Below are 21,518 nucleotides of genomic sequence, written 5' to 3'. Positions count from 1 at the left end.
ACACCAATACGAAAATACGAAGTCCAAACGATCAATATTATTAAAATCAAAACTAATAACATTAAGATGTTTTAAAATTAAAAAATATGACTCTTTAAAAATAATTTAAGACCATTCAACTAAGTTTTTAAAAATAGGATTATTTTATTCAACACAAATATAATTGTATTAATGTCAAATTCTTTTAACTGTTACGAAAAAGCAGCATTTTTAATCTACAATATAAAAAAAAAAATGGTTCAATAATTTTATGAAAATTACTTGCAGATAATGAAATTACATTATTTAATAATAGTGTATTCCATGCAATAATAAATACGAAAATATTTTATAGACATTGTACGAACAATATTTAAGAAATTCACCTTTAAAAATTTTGTAAAAGTAAATTAAAGCTTTTACTTTCCCGTCTAGCGCTATAGCAGAGCTATTGATTTAGAAGGGAAAATATTGTAATCGAACTAATTTGGGCATATGCGGTTTTCACCGGATCTTGATATTTTGATATATATGGAACCCAAAATACAGGGTGGAAATTTTTCGGATATTAATTTTTGTATGTACGTGTGTTCGGCGTTGACTTCTAAATCACCTTCTTAAATCACCAATCTTCAGAATTACAGTACCGATTTTGACCAAACTTAGTCAGATTACTTCTACATATGAGTCATTGATATCACTAAATTTTCACCTTAAAAGTCACAGGGATGAGGCTGTAGAGCAAGGTTAACATCAGTATCTCGCGATTTCACCTAATTTCAAATTTTTCATGGGCATATTTGTTAACGATTAAAAAATAAAAATATCAGAAAATTTTTTTCAAAATCGCACCACCATCCTAAAAATAATTTTCTAAAGCACTACTATGTTGTGACGTCACAGGTGAGCGGTAGAATTAAATAAACGAATAATATCACAAGCCTGCAAAATTTGGGTTGTGGAATCTTTTTTTTAACGTTTGATAATTGATTCCTTTGTATTTTTTAGCCCTGAATCGAAAAATAACCTTCATTTTTCCATTACGTCAGGATTTTACGCAAATCGCAAATTTCGAAAAAAATAAAAAGTTGAAGAATTGCGAAAATGGGATATGAAATAGACATAAATTTTTGTTAAATAAATAAATTTAATAATTCACTTTTTGGCTTATACTATGCATTCTTATAACTAAACAATTGAGTGGTCTGAAGAGGTTGGCAGGAGGGGTTTGTGTTGATGATAAGAGAGTGAGAGATCTTGGTAGACAGGTTGTGATAAGACTTAACAATATGTAAAATGTTTATTGTCAGCTATCCGCGCCACTCATGCACCGTGTAACTACTATCAGCGCTGTTTCAACCATCAGCGTCCGTAAATCTCGTACTCCGTGATCAAGCACGGTTTTGTCGGTGGAAAATATGTTTTCAGGCCATAAAGTAAACTTTCCGTTTACAAAATGTTTTCAAGAGGATGCAAAAATTCTGCAGATTCTTTCTCTTACATTTGTAGTAAGTTAATGTTGGAAAGGCAAAAAATAAATATAACAAGTTTCGTTTGACAACTGAACCTTACATATTTAGAAGTGAAAATGAGAAAACAAGACAAAACTTGGTCACCCGACTACGTTTGCTACACATGTGTTGAATGACTTTGATGGCGATCAAAGGGTTAACAAGAAGCATTCAGATTTGGAGTGCCAAAGATGTAGCGATAGCCACGAAATCACACCAATGATTTTTACTTTTGTTCGACTGATGTTCACGGTTTCAATTTGAAGAATAAAAAAAAAATCGTTTATCTACATCTTCCATACGCTTTACGCCCGGTTCCTCACGGTCCAGACGTACATGATCGTTCAAATTGGTCTCGGTTGACGCGGTACTTGGTGCGTTAAGCCTCGAGGCTACACTAATCTCCCAACCGTACAAGCAGAATTTGCTCTAAGGTGTGAAATTACAATAGTTTAGTTTGTGCGGACCGGTGCCGCTACTACCGCCACAACCGCGCGAATTAAATACGGAATGCGCGAGCGCTTTAGTTAGAATCATTGAATTAAACGAAAAAATATTATATTTAAATAAAATGATAAAAATTTTAAATTAAGTTTGTGTAAGCCATGCTTCAGAAACAACCCACACTTGTAGGGACTTACAAAGTTCTAAAACGTCGGCAAAGTCCTACAAAGGTTGTCATCTTTTTTTTTGTTTAACTACCTTTAGTAAGATATGGTACTTCATTTCAATTTTTTGAGATAAAAAGAATGTAAGCTATTCAAAAGAAAATTTTTAACCCATTAGGACATAAAATAACCATGATTTAAAAAAATAAATGAAATCTTTTACAAAATTTGCATAATTGGCTTGAGAACAAATGAAATAAAAAACAGTGAATTTTCCATGGTATACCCTAAACGATAAAATAAATTTAAATTAAGCACCCATTATAGAAAAATTCCAGTAACAGATTTCTGGTTATCTATAAGTTTTTTTATATGACTTTTTAAAATAACGTTGTTTATCAAAGTACTGATTATATATATATATATATATATATATATATATATATATATATATATATTATATATACTACCTAAATCTGCCATCCGCTTTACGACCGGTTCCTCATGGTCCAGACGTACCAAATATAAATATATGTATATATATACATATACACACACAGATATATATATATATTCAGTGAATTCCGGTTAATAAAATCACTGGGGCAGCCGTTTAATTGAGGAATTTTTGTAAAAAAAAAAAAATACAAACATATTGGTATAATTCATGTAAAAATCACGCCGGTTTAACGGCCCAAAATGTCGCTTATAAGGCCCACTAGTTGGTATGATTTTTAATCTTACTCGAAAAATAACCCAGTTTTAGTGATAAGTCATTTAACCCTTGTATAAATTCTTTACGAAGAGAGGTAACTTCTTTTTAACCACTGGAGAAAACAAAGAACCGTAGATGACCATTGTGGTTTTCCGTAATTGACTGAGTAGTTGGAATGAGTTAAAGCAAAAATCCAGAAACATTTTCCTGATTATTGCGCTGGACATTCTAATGTAGATTTACGAAATATTCGAACCGAGTTTTTTCCAACGAATAGAACGAGTTTAATTCAATCAGTCGACTTGTGAATAATAAATAATTTAAATCTATTTACCGAAGTACAATAAGATACATTTTACAAAAAAAAACTGGAGAATATATATTGACTTCTTCCGCTCTAAAGGTATCAGTTTGTTGCATGCAGTTCAGTTGGAAAGTAATAATAAAGTTGCATAATCAGAAATTGCTTTGACAGATGTGATTAGTTCGAATTTTAGTAAACGTTGGGGGTTGCTTTTATACGGATCTGAATACTGATATTGGATACCGGTTGGTATCCAATACAATACAACAAATACTGAAGTCCAACAATATCCAACAATACTAAGTCACTACGGACATAGTACTGTTATTTTATACAGAGAAATATCGTATCACTTTTTTCCGTTGCACAGAAATAAAATTCATTTTATTTATTGATAAACAATTACTACAAATAAATATAAGAACTTAGATCCTTTTAGGGGGTTATATTTTTACAATAATACTTTTTATAAAATTTAAATAAAAAAATTAGTCAAAATTTTACGAACTTTTTTTTAAATATTCAGTTTTAAAATTCTGAAAAATTGTGGTAAACGATTCTTTCATTCAAAAGTTTTATTTGGGGTAGCATAATATTTTTTAATAAAATTATATTAAGACCTTTTTTTTTTAAATTAAGTTTTCAATTCTAATGGAAAAATAATTTTTAAAAATAATGATGTAAAACTATTTTTTCTTTCAATAATTTAAAGAAATTTTCTTCTAAAAGTTTAAATTTTCCATCAACTGTTACTTTATAATATAAATTATTTGAGTGCTGTAATTAATTTGATATTTTGTGAAAAAAAGAGATGTGTACAAGATTGTTGATATATCGGCGATTAAAAGAGAGGGAATATTTTTCTTTTAAGGTATATTTAATTATACGTTTTAATGCCTCTTTTTAATCTTTATGGAGCTAACCTATAAGCCATAAAGGAATGTAAACATAGACCAGCTGACCTCTCTCTCTCAGCTGACCTAAATGACGATGGTGGGAGAGCTCGTCTTGCGCGAGTTGTTTACTAATCTCTTGAAAAAGTGGGTCACCGGCTTCATCAAGTAGGGATCCAAGAAAACTACCTCGCAATTAGTTAATTAAAGGAGTCACTGCTCCGAATTTAGCCAAGGACTCGGGTAATGATAGAGTGAAATTATGGACTGCCAAACAGGTTCTCTTCCATGGTAGATTGTACTTGTATTTCAAAAATTTAAATTGCCACAGACTCCCAACAATGCCTCTAATAATTTATCTTTGTCGAATAACAATTTCAATCTTCCGGTGGACGATACCAGTGTTAATGTGAGCCAGACGAAAACTGTCAAACCTCCGCTAATTATCCTATATGTGATCACTGATGTTCTGTGTCTTTATGAACTAGTGGAAACAGTTGTAACAAAGGGCTATTACAATGTATGGCTAGTCGCTGCCAAACAACTTCGTATTGTTTCAAAGGATATTAAGGTGTAAAAACAGATTATAGTCTTACTGTGTGAGCAAGGGTTGATTAAATATATGGTCACGGCAAAGGACGAAAGAGCCATTCGAGTGGTTATCAGGAACTTACACTATGTCCCGGTGGAGATGATAAAGGAATAAATAGAGGGGCATGGATATAAGGTCAAAGGTATAGTGGATACGCGTCATAGAGAATAATCAAAGTAATAAAAAAATCGACGTTCTTTGTAAACGTCGAAACCCCCCCCCCCAAAAAAAAAAAAATTAGAGATCTTTAACCTGAAATATGTCGCTAACACAGTGTTTCATTTGAAACACCAAGAAAACCTCCAGTTTTATTACAATTTATGCCCTGCCACCAGTTGAGCTATACTAAAAATAACTGTATGCGACCCTTCCGCTACGTGAAATGTGCTAAAAGCCATAGAACCTTGGACTGTCAAAGAAAGAACAGAAGCATTCCAGGTTTTTGTGCTCTCTATCAATTAGAACACCCGGTCAAGGTTTTCAGAGTATATCGGGAAATCCTAGAAAGGAAAAAGAGACAAAAAGTGAAACGTAGTTCTACAAATAAATACTATTTCAATCGAATATACGAACTGACCATTGACTGGTTTTGATTTATGCACTGCCAATTTCCTTTCTTTTGTACGAGTAACGCCTAGGAATTTGGATGCCGAATCCAATACTCTCCCCGGATATTATGCCGGTGTGTAGCTGTAGGGATGGTTTGGATAAACTGGAGAAGCTCTCCTCCAATATTAACTTCCTATTAGGTTAACATTAGTATTCAGATTCATTTTACTAAGGATAGAGGTATCGTTAACTAAATTTAAGTTAGCTGAAGCATTAGTAAAAGAATTAAATCTCGTAACGTTTTTGTCTTATTTGGGAATAGGTGTACAATTGTCTGGAAGCATTTTACTAAGTTATTATTTGATATTACGTTCTTCTCTTTGTGTGAATAATTTTCTCTATAATCTTTTTCCAGTAAGTCGAATATTTTATCTAATTTTCTATCCATTCAGAAAAATGTTAACAAAGCATCAGTTGAGCATTATAACATGCTTAAACTGACTCCTGGAACCGTAAAACTAATATGTAGATAGCACACTCAAATCATGTAACTCCATGGTACATTAACATTACAAAACAACTCTACAAAAAATAAAATGAAAAAAAAAACTCCCATGTAACAAATTCGACTTAGAAGTATCAGTTACCTACTAATGAGCATTATTTAAAAAAATAATACTCTAAAAGAAAAAGTGAAAGCAAAACATTTAAAAATGTTGTTTGTCAAAACACTTAACACCATTCTCTGTTACTAGGTTATTCTAAATAATTAGTAGAGAAAAACCTCCTAACTCCAGTAAGCTAATTGATGTTTTAGTAAATGTTTATATTAAAATTAGAAGCAAAATACGTCATTTAAAGAATATACTGGTATTTACTTAGAGAAATGAATCCAAACAAATAGCTAATTGTCAATTAAGAACTTTCAACGAAATAACGAAACAAAGAGGAACCACTTAACCTTAATGTAAGAATACAATGTAAACTCGTGGAGATAGTAGGCTTGAAAAAACAAAATTTCCCTTTAAAATATATTTTTTTTGCAAATTCCCTTCTTTCTAACAAAATATTTTTGTTTTAGTTATGAAATTTGAAACTGTTGCATCATTATGGAACAAAATTCTGAAATTTTTTTTTTTTTGGAATTGTGGTTTTACATTTAAGTAGACGTTATCCTTTTTATTATTATATTGAGCTAAGACAATATCAATCTTTCTTTCCCAAATTCTTCTCTATCAGATGAATCATTGGTAATCATGAAATGTGCGATTTCTTTACGCAAATTACCTAATCCATTTTTTAGATTATTTATTTATTTGCTTTAAATTCTCTAAATTAATCGTTTCCACTATAGAACTGCACTGCTTAAACATTTTTACACGACAGACCAAAAAGGATCGTAATGTATTAAGAATGTGTATTTTTTTACCACCGTAGCATCTCAACGGCTGAACCGATTTGGATGTATGACCACGCGTTAGAATCCTTACGTTACAGAGAATGTCACGAAAGAGTATATGTATATTTAGTACTGAATAGTTGCCGGTTAAAGCACAAACTTTAATGAATTGAATTAATGAACTGTGAGCCTCTACCGCTGTGTGAACTAGATTTGAACTGAATGATTCGAATCAATTGAATGATGATATTACAAAAATAATAAAATTAAATTTACGTTAAATTAAAAAAAATTAAATAAATTTAAAAAAATTCTGTTTAATAATAACGGGCTTCCCGCGGGGACTTTGTGTGAGGCTAGAGTGGTGAGGTAATGCGAGAACCTTGTGCGAGGCAAGACCAAACATCACCGTCAAATGGTAACAAACGGGGTACCCCTCATGCGTTGTTTTGGTAGGTATTATAGGATACTTTTACAATATGTCTGCAAAAAATGTATTTAGGGTGCATGTAAAAATTAAATATTTGTTTTTATAATTAAATAAACATGTATATATGTTTTAAAAAATTTTTAAATATTGAAAAAAACAATTATACTACATACAAAATTGACACTTGCACGCTCTTTAATTATTCTATATTAGTAATTATCCTATATTAAAGACCAGTGTTTGTCAGAAATGTTTTTTTGCAGTAGTGTTTTTTAATTTTTAATAATTTATCTCTTGTTTCAGGTATTAAAATAACAACTTGACTATAAGCAGTAATTACTGAATTTATGATTTAAATAAACAAATCATTGCTGCTAATTAGTTGAGGTGAGCTAGCGAAGCCAGCGTACGTTATATTTGGTTAGATTATATTGATTACGTTTACCGATGAATAGTTCGTATATCAATAACTAAATCAAACATAATCTAAGCTCGCTTCGCTCGTTAACCTCATCTAGTTAACGTTAAATATACAAATTATATATAATTTATTATTAAAAAAATTATATTTAAAATAAATACATAACTCGCCTATTTTATTATTGGAAAAAGTTTAAGCTGTGCAGTCCTATAGTGGAAAAGGTCCCCCTGAATTTTTGACGGCTGCAGATATTTTTTTAATTTTTGTAACTTTTTTTAGTTATTAAATATAACAGACTTCAAATCACATACCTCGTTTTTAATATTTTTATTGATTCTTCTATCTTCGTTAATAATTCATAGAGATTTAAACAAATTTTCGTATTCATACTTTAGAAATATGAGTGTGATAACTTTCTTCCAGTTTCGTTTTTACATCGCAAGAGTCTTCTTTATTAAAAAAAAAAAGAATTTAATTAATTTTTGGAAGCTCCTAAGTTTTAATTCAGTTGCAATTATGTCCTCTTAAATGAATAAGCTTATCTTATTTATCACTAGTTTCTTTAGCTAACTCAAATAACCTTTTTTTGCTACTGAAAGTTTTTTAACGATTTTATTATATCCAGTATTATTCGATTCTCATTTCTAAGATTATATTTTAACTATTTATCTACTATTTGTTGATGTTTCATGTTATGGTTTTTAGTTTTTAAAGTTTCTGTGACCTTTAATTCTAACTCATATTTCAGTTGGAATAGTTAGTATTCTGTTTTAAATTCTTGAGATATTTTCAGCGGTTCTTGTAATTGTTTTATCTTTTTTCCGGTTGTAATGATTTTTTCTTTCTTACGAAAAAACTTAGTGGCATTATCCCTTTTAATATACAACAAAATATTTCGTTTGATTACCAATAATCTTGGTACGTGAAGTTCTAGTAGTTAATTAAATTCAAATTATTATCATACACGATTATCATACTCTTATACATTCACCAAATGTTATTCATAAAAGTTTAGAGATTAATTACCTGAATCCAGTAAAATTCAGATTTATGATAATTACTTTTCACGGGCTCGAGCATAGTTTATTTTATTTAAAAAGGTTTATTTAATTAATAAAATAAAAGACATTAATAATACTAATTCAAACAATTCACTGTTTTTTTTTTGTTTTTTTTTTTTAATTTTGCAAGTAATCTTTTACCTTAATCTTTTTCAAATTGAAGTATGTTGAAAAATATGTTATATAATTAATAAAAATACAAGTTTCAAAAGTCGGAAGAGTGAAATTACCTTAGTATACTTCCTCAGAATCTCTAATGGCAGTAGCGTTGGGCAACTCCATCATATAGTCAGGATACAATGAAGCTGCCGTCTACTGGCATATATATATATTGTATATTTAACGCTAATTAGATGAACGCTAATTATTGATATAGTTAGCGATACGTCCATTACACGGAATCAACATAATCTAATCAAACATAACCTACGTTCCCTTCGCTCGCTAACCTCGTTTGATTAACGTTAAAAATAAAAATTACACGTAATAAGTTATACGTATAGGTGATTTTATTTTTATATACGCATACAATTAGATTTCTGTAGGGGTCCCGTATAACCGATATTCTTTTTTTGTACTCCTGTAAATTCAAATTACTGTTTCAGATCTTTTTTCCCAAATCAGTTTTAACAATATAATACCTTGTAGAGTTAGCTGCACCAGCTATCACACATGCCACCTTATTGTCTATCATACAAAAGTATATTCTTCCCGATACAATAATTGTTAGCGATTGCTGGAAGACATATAATTGTTTGCAACACGAGAACTACCAACATTTGGCGATGAACCGCAAATACAATTTCATACATCCGGAAACGGGTACTAATACATTTACCCAAAACAGTTGATAATAACGCTACTGCCATTACAGATTATGAGGAAGAATAATGAGTTAATTTCATTCTTCTAACTTTTGAAAATTGTATTTTTATTAATTATATTTTTCAAGATACTTCAATTTGAAAAATATTAAGGTTGAGGGTGTTCAGGCTCACAGTTACTCGAAATTCTAACTTAACTTTAATTTCATTACAGTTGTGGACGATTCTAGAAAAATGTTCCACCCTTTTTCAGTTAATCTCAGTTCATAACTTTTTTTGTTTTAATATATAATATAGTTTATTTAGTTATAATTATTTGTTACTATTATTTTTATACTTTTTTCCTGGGCGAAAGAAGCTTCCGCGTTATCATCGCCCGGTTCAATATCTTTTCTTAGCTCTGCTAAATTATTATTAATAAACAGATAACTGATATTTTAAGGTTTCTATGTTTTGTATTAGCGGAAAAATTTTACCGCTAATACATTCATTTGAGTCGTAAAAATATTTCACATTATGAACCTCTGCTTTTATTTTTCTGTAACTGTTTGTTCAATCCCATAATTTTGTTGACCGTTTCAAGTCCCGTCTTCAGAACTTCAGAAATTTTAAATTGCTTTCTTAGTAAAATTGATTTCATACTCGGTTAAAAGATCTTCCATTTATTCATCCGTCTTTCTTTTCGAGTGGAAACAGCAGAAATGTTTTCATATTACAGAATAAATACATTTCAGTGTATAAGAAAGAACTTCACTTATTCTTTAGTTTTTATTTCTATAAATTACGTGACGACTAAAAGATCTTCCAACCGATTTATTTGAAATTAAAAGTAACTTTTTTTATTGAAACGATATTGATCTGAGGATAAGTTTTTTAAATGAAATTAATTACGCCGACCAGAATGTTTTTTGCAGTATATTGACCAGTATGTATAAATATTTTAAAACGTTTTTATGAATGAATTATTATTGGTATTTTATTATGTTATTCTACCGATCAAAATCCGCTACATGAAAAAAAAATTAACATATCTTAGAACATAAATGGTAATTGCTTGTATATAAATCTGTAAATAGCAGTAATAAATACAGGAAGAACAGATTTTTTAACGTTTTTTTCTCTGAAAAAATTTTAGAATCAACCGAAGATTTTCTTAATCATACAAATGTTTCTTTGTACCTTACTTAAAAGCCATTTTCTGTTATTCTCAGTCCTATTTTTTTTTTTCATCTAAACACTTAAATTAGTATATTTAGTTTTCCTAATTGGGAAAAATGGTATATTAATTTGGTATTTAATAATATTTTACACCTCTCTGTTTATTAATCTACTAAGATTTTTAACCAGTATTCTTGTTTCATTGATAGAATATTACTTAATCTACTATTTTGGGTGAGCCGGCACTTTCAGGGTGCAAATACCATCTTGTAGCTTTACCAGACGATTGTAAGACCGGTCCTGGAATATTATAATATAGTTTCCAGCTGCAGTAGAATACACAATACTCAGAAGATTGAGGTTTCTTTACAACTTGCGTCTAAATTGACTAGTGAGAGGCTACAGTTTAATCAAGTTGAATGTATCCAATTGGGTATTGTTTCCTTTGAGAGTAGAAGGTGTGTGAACAATAGGCTTTATTTATCTACAAGGTGATGCACGGTCGAATAGATTCTGACATTTCTCGAATTGGTTATAGAATGCCTTATATTAATAATAGAAGGAACAGATTCTTCATTTATTCACATAACGTTACCTTATCATCAATACAAAGAGGCATTGTAAGAATTAATAAAGTAAATGAAAACCCGGAAATTTATATTTTTAATAATAAAGATGTGAAGTCTTCATAAGAAATAAAAAACATTATTTTTGACTGTATTTTGACAGTATAACATTTTTTTGACAGTATAACAATGGTTGTAATATTTATAGATATTGGAGAAGTTTCTCATTTTGACTCTGGAAGTTATATTTTAGAAAACAAATTTTAGTTTGTTATTAAATTTTTTCTAACATTTAATCTGTTTTTGATTCCCTTTATCACCCTGTGAGGCAACTGCAATACACTAAGGATTGCTAATTATTTCTATTTCGTCATGGAGGTTGAGGTGGTTATAAGGGGAGATAACAGAGACCATCCTATAAAAAATAATAAAAAGTTATTTACAATATTATTTAGAATTTATGATTTGTGTATATTTTAGTAAGAGACAAATATAATACATTTTATATATATATTTTTTTAAATTATTTTTTATTGACTGTATTTTCGTTAATTTTTTACAAAAGAAAAATGTATACAAGATGTTTATATTTATGCTCTAATAAATTCAATTTTTAATTAAAATAAATCAATCGAATGATTTTAAAAAATGTTTTGTTCTGTAATAAACAGAAATAAAATTTAATTCAACCATTTAATATGATTTCAATAAAATATTACACACAAGGAAATTTAGTTGAAGTGATATATATGTTAGTACCATTCTTTATTTACCTTTTTTTTATTATTATTTACGTATAAAAGTGTATACGTACACAGATCAGAGGATTGAAATTTTAACTTTCATAAATGTATTTCAGAGTTTTGAAAGTTAAACATTACAATATGTCCCCACAGTACTTTACACACACACACACACACACACACACACAGAGAGAGAGAGAGAGAAAGAGAAACACACACACACTCTTTTTCTCTCGCTCTCTCTCTCTTTCTTTCTTTCTTTCTTTCTTTCTCTTTCTTTCTTTCTTCTTTTCTTTTAGTACGACAAAATTAAAAATTTATAAAAGGTTTAATACATAGTTTAATATATTTTTACATTTAAATTTTAAAACGGTTGCATTATTGTAATATTTGATATTAAAAAGTATGTTTGAAATTTAAAACAATATTTTGCTTGTTCTTTTTTCTTCTACTTGAGTGAATTCTTTGCTATATTTAAACTAGTAAGAAAAATAACAATAAAACTGAATGATTTGATATTTTAACTCAAAAAAAAAAGAAGAAGTGTAATAGTAATATTCTTTGGTAGAAAAATTAATCGTTGTATATGTTTTTAATTAATTTTTTTAAATAGTAATTTTATCTCATAAATAAAAAAATATTAATACTAAACACATAAATTCTTTGTTTTTAATTTTCTTTCTTTCATTCAAGTCCTTTGATACCCGTATTTTTTTTAAGAATAATTATCAGCCATAAACTGGAGAATAGCGGGCTGCAGAAATACCAGTCCACGTGAAAACACGAAAATAATAGCTCGTTTTACTATAAACAATTTTTTTACAAATATGAAAGAAATATAATAAATTTTCTTTTTCAGTTAATACATTTTTTGTGCTATTGCAAGATTTAAGTTCAAATTCTATTAAAGGTATAGTTTCATATCCATTTCAATGTCCAAGAATCAATGAATTTTTTTCAGTACATTTGTGTTTACAGTAGAATTATCAGTTAAGAAATTGTAAAAATTATCAATTAACGACATTGTATTATGTAGTCATATCGCTTGTAGACTTAAAAAAAATCAAATATAATTATTAGAAAATAATTTTAAGCGGTAAAGTCCGAAACGAAAGCGGACATCATTATACGAAGCTAAAGTTGTTACAAGTAGTTTATATGTACGAGAGGTTATCTCTAAAGTAAATACCGTTTCATTGTAAAAACATTTATTCTGATAACTTTATAAATATTTTTTATTTCTCTTAAACGACGTACCTTATACTACTTTATATAATCAGCACATGAATTAAGACATTTATCGTAGCGATAAATATCTTAATTAAGGAAAAAATTGTGTAGGCAGGCCACGTTTGGAATATGTAAAACACGTTTGGAATATGTCAAATGACTGAAGACAAAAAAAAAAAAAAAAAAAATCGTAGCGATACACCAGCACGTGCTTTACTGAGAACATGAATAAATATTCTCATTCCTCATTCTACAAGGAATAAATATTCTCATGTAAGAGGTGAGAAACTTTAGGGCTGCCATGATGAGCCACGGCGCAGTCAACGTGGATAATGTAATTAGTGTGATGTTGGGTGATAGAGATGCTTGGACGACAGTGACGACTGCGGTGTCAGCCATAATTAGAAACAAGGCAGCGGAGGAAAGGGGCAGGCACACTGGAAGACTGCAGTTGACGTGAGGCGGCGAGACCTATGCCGGATGGCTATGGGCGGCCAGTGTTAGGGGGTGGTAGGCGAGGGCTCCTCGAAGTCGTCGTTCGCCGATGATCTCCTGGTGACGTCGCTCTGGCTATTCTAATACGGTGACAAGAGCGCCAGGGTGGTTGCGCAGGGGCTGTGTACATACCATGTGGATTGAGTCTGTCTCCTGCGTGACTAGAGGGAAAGATTTTTTTGCGGGTTAGAGCCCCGCACTTGCCATCAGAACGGGCCTGGCGGCGGCTGACAGAGGTTTTTCCTCCTCCTACGGAAAACAAAAAAAAAAAAAGACTAAAAACAGTAACCCACCGAGTTGGTCTAGTGGTGAACTTGTCATTGCAAATTAGCTGATTTGGAAGTTGAGAGTTCCAGCGTTCAAGTCCTTGTAAAGTCAGTTGTTATTTTTACACAGATTTGAATACTAAATCGTGGATACCGATGTTCTTTGGTGGTTGGGTTTCAATTAATCACATATCTCATGAATGGTCGAACTGAGACTATACAACATTACACTTCATTTACATTCATATATCACCCTCATTCATCCTCTGAAGTATTATCTGAAAGGTAATTACCGGAGGCTAAACAGGAAAAGAAAGAAAAGACTTAAAACAGAAGATTTTTGAAATTTTTTTGTATTTCGAATAAAAAATATATTTACATCTAAAATATTTTTAAATGGAATTAATGACGTTTTATTAAAGACCGACCACATGTAATAAAAAATAAAATAATAAATAGGATAAAAATAAATAAACTTGGACAAAGTTACGTTTTCTGATGATTATTGTTTGTTTTTTTTTTATCAGGATCTGATTCATAACTTCCTGAGACCACTATTAGTAACCCTATAATTTTACCACCAGTAAGCCTCATCAAGTAACTATAAACGAATTAAATGATTATGTACGTGACCTGGGTTTGTCAAAACAAAAAGATGAACTTCTTGGTTCCATACTTCAACAGTGAAACCAGTTAGATGAAAACACGTGTTTCACTTTAACTAAAACGGAATGTAATATATTCATGATTTTATAATATGTTAGGATCACTACGCGGCATTCATGATATTAATGGTTTAATGAATGAACTTAATATGGACCTCGAATGGCGTATTTTCAAAAATTCGTTTAATACAGCCTAAAATCAGTTTTTTTCACAAAAATGGAAACAAAAACCAACTATCTCTTCCTTTAGCTCATTCAAAGGCAATGAAAGAAAACTGTGATAACCTTGGGTATCATACTATAAGAGGTTAAATATGAACAGTATCAGTGAAATATTTTGGAGATTTAAAAGTGCTAGGTATCAAAAAAACGTATTTTTAAACCAATACAAAAGATAACACCCGATTAGTTTATTCCTAATAGACCTTCCAAGACCATCAAATACCTAGGGCTTTGTTTGTCCAAGTACTGCTGCTTTTTTATCCTATGGGACAGTCAGGTAAAACATGATTGTTCTCACAGAACTTCTTTTGAAGTACCAGGTACTTCAAATATAAAGTATTCTTCCCTCGTTGATCCAAAAAAGATGCTTTTCCAGCCTTTTCATATAGAAGTACCTTTTTTGGGTCAATAAAGTTAATGCTTTGGAAGATGATATTCTTTTTTTAAAGAAAAATACTTGTATATAATTTATCAATTGTACGGTGTTCAATGATAGGGACTGCTGTTGAACTGCAACAATGTCACATGTGTGCAATACAAAGTTATTAATATCTTTATAAATAAAAATGTAAATGTTCGTTTGTTCAAAATCTTAAATCTCCGAAAGTTCTTCACGATTGCTTTGAAATTTTGACAAAACGTTGCAATCGAATATGCGCGTGTTTTTATAAACTTACTATTTATAATACCTAAGATGTCACACCTGTGGCAGGTAAAAATATGCTTTTTTTATCTGTTGGACGTAAAAGCAACTCATGCTATACTAAATATTTTACGATTCCATTTCAATGTTTCCGATTTGTGTGTCCGCTATTGACTAAAAAACTACTGGGCCGATTTACGCGCGGAGAAAAGGGAGAAAGGGAAAAAGAGAAAAATCGGAAAAGGGAAAAACGAAAAAGATGAAAGGAAAGAAGGAAAGAACAGGAAAATAGAAAATTAGAAAGAGGAGAAACGGGGAAAAGGAAAAACGAGAAAACAAAACAGAAAGGGGAAAGAAGAAAAACAAAGGGAAAAGGGGAAAGAGAAAGGATATGGGAAATAAGAAAAGAGAAATGGGGATGAATGAGAAAGTGGAGAAAAGGGGAAAATGGATAAGGGAAAGGAGCATTGGGAAAGGGAATATGGTAAACATGAAAATGGGGACGGAGAAAGGGGAAGGGAAAAGTAGAGTAATGAAGGGGGAAAATGAAATTGAAAAGGGTAAAAGGGAAAGGTTAAATTTTGTGAAGTTCCGTAATGTTCATTTTTTAAATATTTTATCAAATTTTCAATTGTGTTCATTTAATCTATATATATACTCAAATCTAGCAACAACTAAGCATTGCCGGGTCTGCTATACATATATATAAGAAAGAATAAAATGGAAATGCATAGCCTACAAGAATTTTTTTTATATGTCAGTTAGAAAATGAAAAATAGTGGCGGTTTTACATATTATATTCGTTAACCATGATGTAAACTGCATTAAGAATAGAAAAAATTTTCTCTGATCCCATTACCTCATATTATAACGTACAGATAATGTATAATAATGGGAAAACCTTGTATACCTGCTTTTTTACTTAGAAGTTGGGGTTGATAATCGGCATTTTTAAATCGTTTTGTATGTTGTTAGGGACAATAAAATAATATAATTAGATTTTAGTGTTAGGTGATAAAAAAATTACTACTAAAACCCTGAGAAATTTACATTACGAAATTACTGATTTAATTTTTCTTTAATTTGACGTGATATTTTTTGGTTAACTTATTACATGTTTTGATAAATTTCTTAGGAAAAAAAAGAGTTTTTCTTTCACATTATGTGTACTATGACAAGTTGTTTGTACGAATTTATTGACAAATAAAAAAAAGTAAAGTAAAAAAAAATAAACATATATCTTACGGGATTTATTAATAGTATATGGTTAAAGTGAGTACTTTATAAATTTTATTAGATTATGTTGTTACATTTTCTTTTTCAGTCGATGTTTCTTTATTAAATTATGTTGTACTTGTAGTGAAATATTTTACTACATTTTTTAAATGAAAAAATAATTTAAAAGTAAAATAACATTAAAAAAAAAAAGCTTAACTAAGAAAATATTTTTAAAACATATTAAAATCTACCTCTGTAATTTACATTGATTGTCCTATACAAAATTACAAATAGTGTACGGGTAAAGGTTCCCAAAGAAGAATCAGAAAGAAAAATCTAGAAGAAACATCACAGAAATTCTTTCTAAAAAGACTTTATAGTAAAACGTAGAAGGTATGAACAATAGAAAACTTTACACTTGAACAAATAAAAGGCCGATCGGCTACTGGAACTACAGATCAAGCCATAGGCCCGAAGGGCCTAAATACTGCCGAGAACCAGCGAGTTTTCAGACAGACAACACATGCGACTGCCTCCACGAAGGGAATGCATTGCATCCTTCAAAAACCAGAGCCCCATCGAGCGAATTCCTGCTAGACTGAAAACACTAGCACCAAAAGGCCTTCAGTAGACGGACTGAAGGAAAATCGCGCCGGGAGAAAGATATATCTTGCTAATCTTCATTGGGTAACCAAAGTTAAAAACACTTCAACATCCGACTTACAAAGGACCGAAACCCAATCGCCAAATCTGCCCATCTTAAAACAAAAACAAATATATAATTGCTGTTAATAGTTAAATATTCGCCCGTTAATAAGAAAGTCCCTGCAGTACCATTCCGTTCAGAGTTTTCAGTTTCTGTTCACTGTGTGATGAATGCGAGAACATTGTGCGGGAGCACTCGAAGTGAGTATGCGGTAACAAAACGAGCGAAGAATGCGTCACGAGTATTCCATTTTTGTACAATGGTAAGTACGAAAAGCTGTTCGTTGAGAAATTTTTGAACAGAGGACTTATATTTATTCATTGATATAAGTATAAGCTATTGTAAACGTTAAAAATGAATAATTAATTCTTATATAAAATGAATTATGTGTTTTGTGATTATTATCTGTGACTGTTATAATTTCTTGTTAGTTTTATATTACTTTGTAAGGTGTTAGTAAAATCGGAATTATATTTTGCTATTTATAACTAATTTATTTCGTATACAGTTTATGATTCTTAGGAAACAAATTGTACTGGTGGAAATCAAAAAACGATTTACGTGTGCCATCTCTGAATATCCTTCTCAAACCGCGAACACGCTGCAATACAAATAAATAAAGCGGGTTATTTTTTAAGAATTTTAAATCAATCCTATTTTCCCTTGTTTTAGAGAAAGTTTTCCTTTTTTCTGTATGCTCACGGCGGTAGATATGTAATATATTTAAGAACACTTTTTATTACATAATATTTCAACATTTTTATCATGTGTTCCATTTCGGGAAGTAGATAACGTATAACGAAAAGAACGTAAGGTAACAAAAAACAGCCAATTTTCGAAGTCAAAAATTCTGAGGTTCAAATCCTAGTAAAAGGCTACTTTAATTTTATTATAGATTTGAATACTAGGCAATGAATACCGGTGTACTTAGGTGGTTAGGATTCAATTAACCACACCTTTCTTTTTCAAGAATGTTCGGCACGAGCTTGTACAAGACTACAATTCATTTTTAATATGCAGCACATATTTCAATGGTCTATGGAATTGCTTAATATTCACAAGCTCAGCAGATTGCAACGTACACGATAAGAACAAAAAAATAAATGAAAAGTTTGTTTAATAGAAGTAAATTTGCACGTACATTCAAAATTACAGGCACAACAGAGACGAAAGGAAATTTAACAGAAAATAAAGGATCAGATTTAAGCGGAGAAGTTTTATCATAATTTGTCTATCTTCACTTTTATGTTAGTTCGTCAGAGTAGAGTATTGTTACATATTTAATGGTAATGGACCACATTTAAGTAGTCCATTACTATTATTTTCTTTTGTAATCAATAATTTGTGTACATACGACTATAAATTTGTAATAATGTATATGGACAGCATTACGAAAAAACACACTGATTTATATCAAGTGATTTAAAAAGATTAAGATTTATATCAAATTATATAAAAATCAGTTTAAGGTTAGTTTTGCATTTGTACAACGTTCGCAAATGGTTACACTTTTATACATCATTAATAAAATAGAATCGCAGAGAAAATACTCAAGACTGTTAATAAACAATGAAGAAATAAAATAAAATTCCAATTTTTAAATAATTTTCATACACACACACACACTCCGGATGGTCCATTTAAATTGAGACACATCTATATCTCAAAAACTACACATTTTAGGAAAACATGTTTACTATTAAAGTTTTTCGGGAAAGGAAGGAAATACGTTCACAACTTATGTTATCCTTGATAAAGTCAGATAAATGTCATTGCAAGGTCAACTTAATTTTCTTAAATAGGAATCAATATTTTTTATTGTAGAATCAAATTCTTTGCAAAAATAAATTAAAATTTAATCTCATACTTTTTTTTTCTAAAATAGATAGTTTTTTTGTTATTCAGCCTGAAAAATGTTGTAGGCGTATAAATTGGTGTTTTTAGATTTATTAGATCTGTCGCAGCTGACGAGTTACATCCAGCTGATGATAAATTAAAAAAAAAATAAAACAAAATTTTAAATAAACAATCAATAATGAAGCTAACAATAAAGAAGAAAAAGAAAAAGAAGTTGAGCATGTAAACACCAGCGAAGTTTTAAAATAGTCTAAAAGTTCAAGTTGAAAATGACATTTGTCTAAGTAAATGGATCATCAGTGTCTTCAGTTAATGTTTTTATTACTGTTACTCCCCCACTATTAAATATTAAATTAATTACTTTTTATTTATTGCAAATTATAGAACGATTTACAATTAGAGAAAAAACTGAGGTAATTTTGTTTTACGGAGAATGCCACTGAAATATTGATCAGACAATAGCTTTGTATGCTCTACGATTCCCCGGTAGAAATACTCCAGGTCGTTCTTCTTTGTACAGAATTCTAAAATAGTTTAGTGATGCTGGAAGTGCGGGTATCAAAAATAGGAACCGTCAAAATACTGTGACAGCAGAAAACAATCAAATAGCGGCGGCTGCGGCGGTCATTGTAGATCCTCATATTAGTTCAAGAACAATTTGCGTAACTCCGAGATATCAAAAACCAGTTTCCCGAAAATATTAAAACGCCTGAAATTCCATCTGTATCACATTTCACTGCATCAGGAGTTGCATGAAAACGACTTTGAATTAAGAGTAGCATTTTATCGATGGGCGCTGGAAAAAGTACAGGTAGATCAAAATCTCTTAATGTTTTATTTTCTGAGGAATCAGGTTTTACTAATTATGGAACAGTAAACAGACATAACATGCATTATTGGGCAGTGCAAAATCCACGGTGGCTAAGGGCTAAGGTTGTACATTACGCGGACCGCATTTTTTCGATGGAAATTTGAATGGAGAGAAATACGCATATTTTCTAGAAAATCAGTTGCCCTTTACGACTTGATGAATTAGCCTTGGAGAAGAGAAGAACGATGAGGTTTCATCATGATGGCTGTCCGGCACATTATTCAGTTACCAGAGTAATTTTGGACCGCGAACAGAATGATCATTGGATTGATCGAGCTGGTCCAGTTCACTGGCCTGCTAGTTCCCCCAACATTATTCCAGAAGACATTTTTTTATGCATACTGGAGTAATCCCATTTAAATGGAGTAACCTATTTTTTCTATGGGGTTACCTTAAAGAAATGGTTTACCTAGAAGTATCAATTACCCTTGAAAATATGAAACCGCATACAAACGTGTGTAGAGATATCAAGAGAGAAACTCTAATAAATGTTCATAGGTCGTTCTTAAAACGTATCGAAAAATGCATAGAAGTAAAAGACATTTATCTTACATTTGTGACATTTGTAACATTTGAAGTAAGGACATTTGTTGCTGTAATTTACGTACAGTAAGTTTTTGTAATTATTTTAAATAAAGAGAATTTTAAAAAAATGTTAAGTATCAATAACTCATTAAAACAAATATTTTCATAGAGTCGACATAACTTAACGATCAAAGGGTGCAACACATGTAAGCTATGTAACTATATGTAGTACGTACTATTTGAATAAAAAAATTTCATTAAAAAGTAAATAGATTTTATTTAGGTTAATCCTTTAATTGATTGTTTTTTATTTAAAATTTAACATCAACGGGATGTAACTCGTCAGCTAGGCCATACCTAATAAAACTTCTTTTTTTTTAACCTCCATGACTACCGTTACGTATTGCTTCAGAAGATGAGATGAATGAATTGTAGCATGTGTGAAAATGCCATGCTTTAAAGTGGTTCGAACCCGGGACCTCCGGATGAAAGGCCGAGACGCTACCACACGCGCCACGGAGGCCGGCAGACCTAACAAAACTTAAAACACCAATTTATACAGCATTTTTGAGGATGAATAACAATTAAAAAAACTATCAATTTTGGAAAAAAAAGTCTGAAATGAAATTTTTATTTTTACGAAGAATTCGATTCTGCAATAAAAACATAGGTTCCTATTTTAAAAAATTAAGTTGACCTTGAAATGACCTTTATCTGACCTTATCAAGGACAGCATAGGTTGTTCTATGTTATAACAGATCCTTTTAATAATCTCTTCTTTGTAATACAATAGTGCAACCTCCAAAAGATGTTGTTCGACCAGAAGGGTTACCAGACCGGAATAAGAATTTAAACAAAAACCTAAGGGCGCGGAAAATGAAAATTTTTACGCTTCCAACAATTAAAGGGATGAAACGAGTACTAATTCTCCAGGTCAAGGGATATAAATTCTGCCAGGAAGCAACGGAGAAAGTCAGTAATTCGGCACATTATGTTCGGCGCATTTGTGATAACAGGTAGTAGTTTCACAAACCCCAGTTCGATGCAGCTGCAGGGACGGCGATAAG

The 21,518-nt window shown here is 30.6% G+C and overlaps 1 protein-coding gene across 1 annotated transcript in view; it reads right to left on the bottom strand.

Annotated features, from left to right (window-relative positions):
• The window catches only part of LOC142329942 (glycine receptor subunit alpha-2-like), a gene marked incomplete at its 5' end in the record, with an annotated part of 440,959 nt that overhangs the window by 310,897 nt on the left and 108,544 nt on the right, over window positions 1–21,518 (bottom strand). The window lies entirely within an intron of this gene.

Source organism: Lycorma delicatula, chromosome 9, assembly GCF_047948215.1.
Source record: "Lycorma delicatula isolate Av1 chromosome 9, ASM4794821v1, whole genome shotgun sequence".
Classification (NCBI taxonomy): Eukaryota; Metazoa; Arthropoda; class Insecta; order Hemiptera; family Fulgoridae; genus Lycorma; species Lycorma delicatula.
Note: the sequence above shows the minus strand (reverse complement) of the source record. Positions and strands in the feature narration are given on the sequence as shown.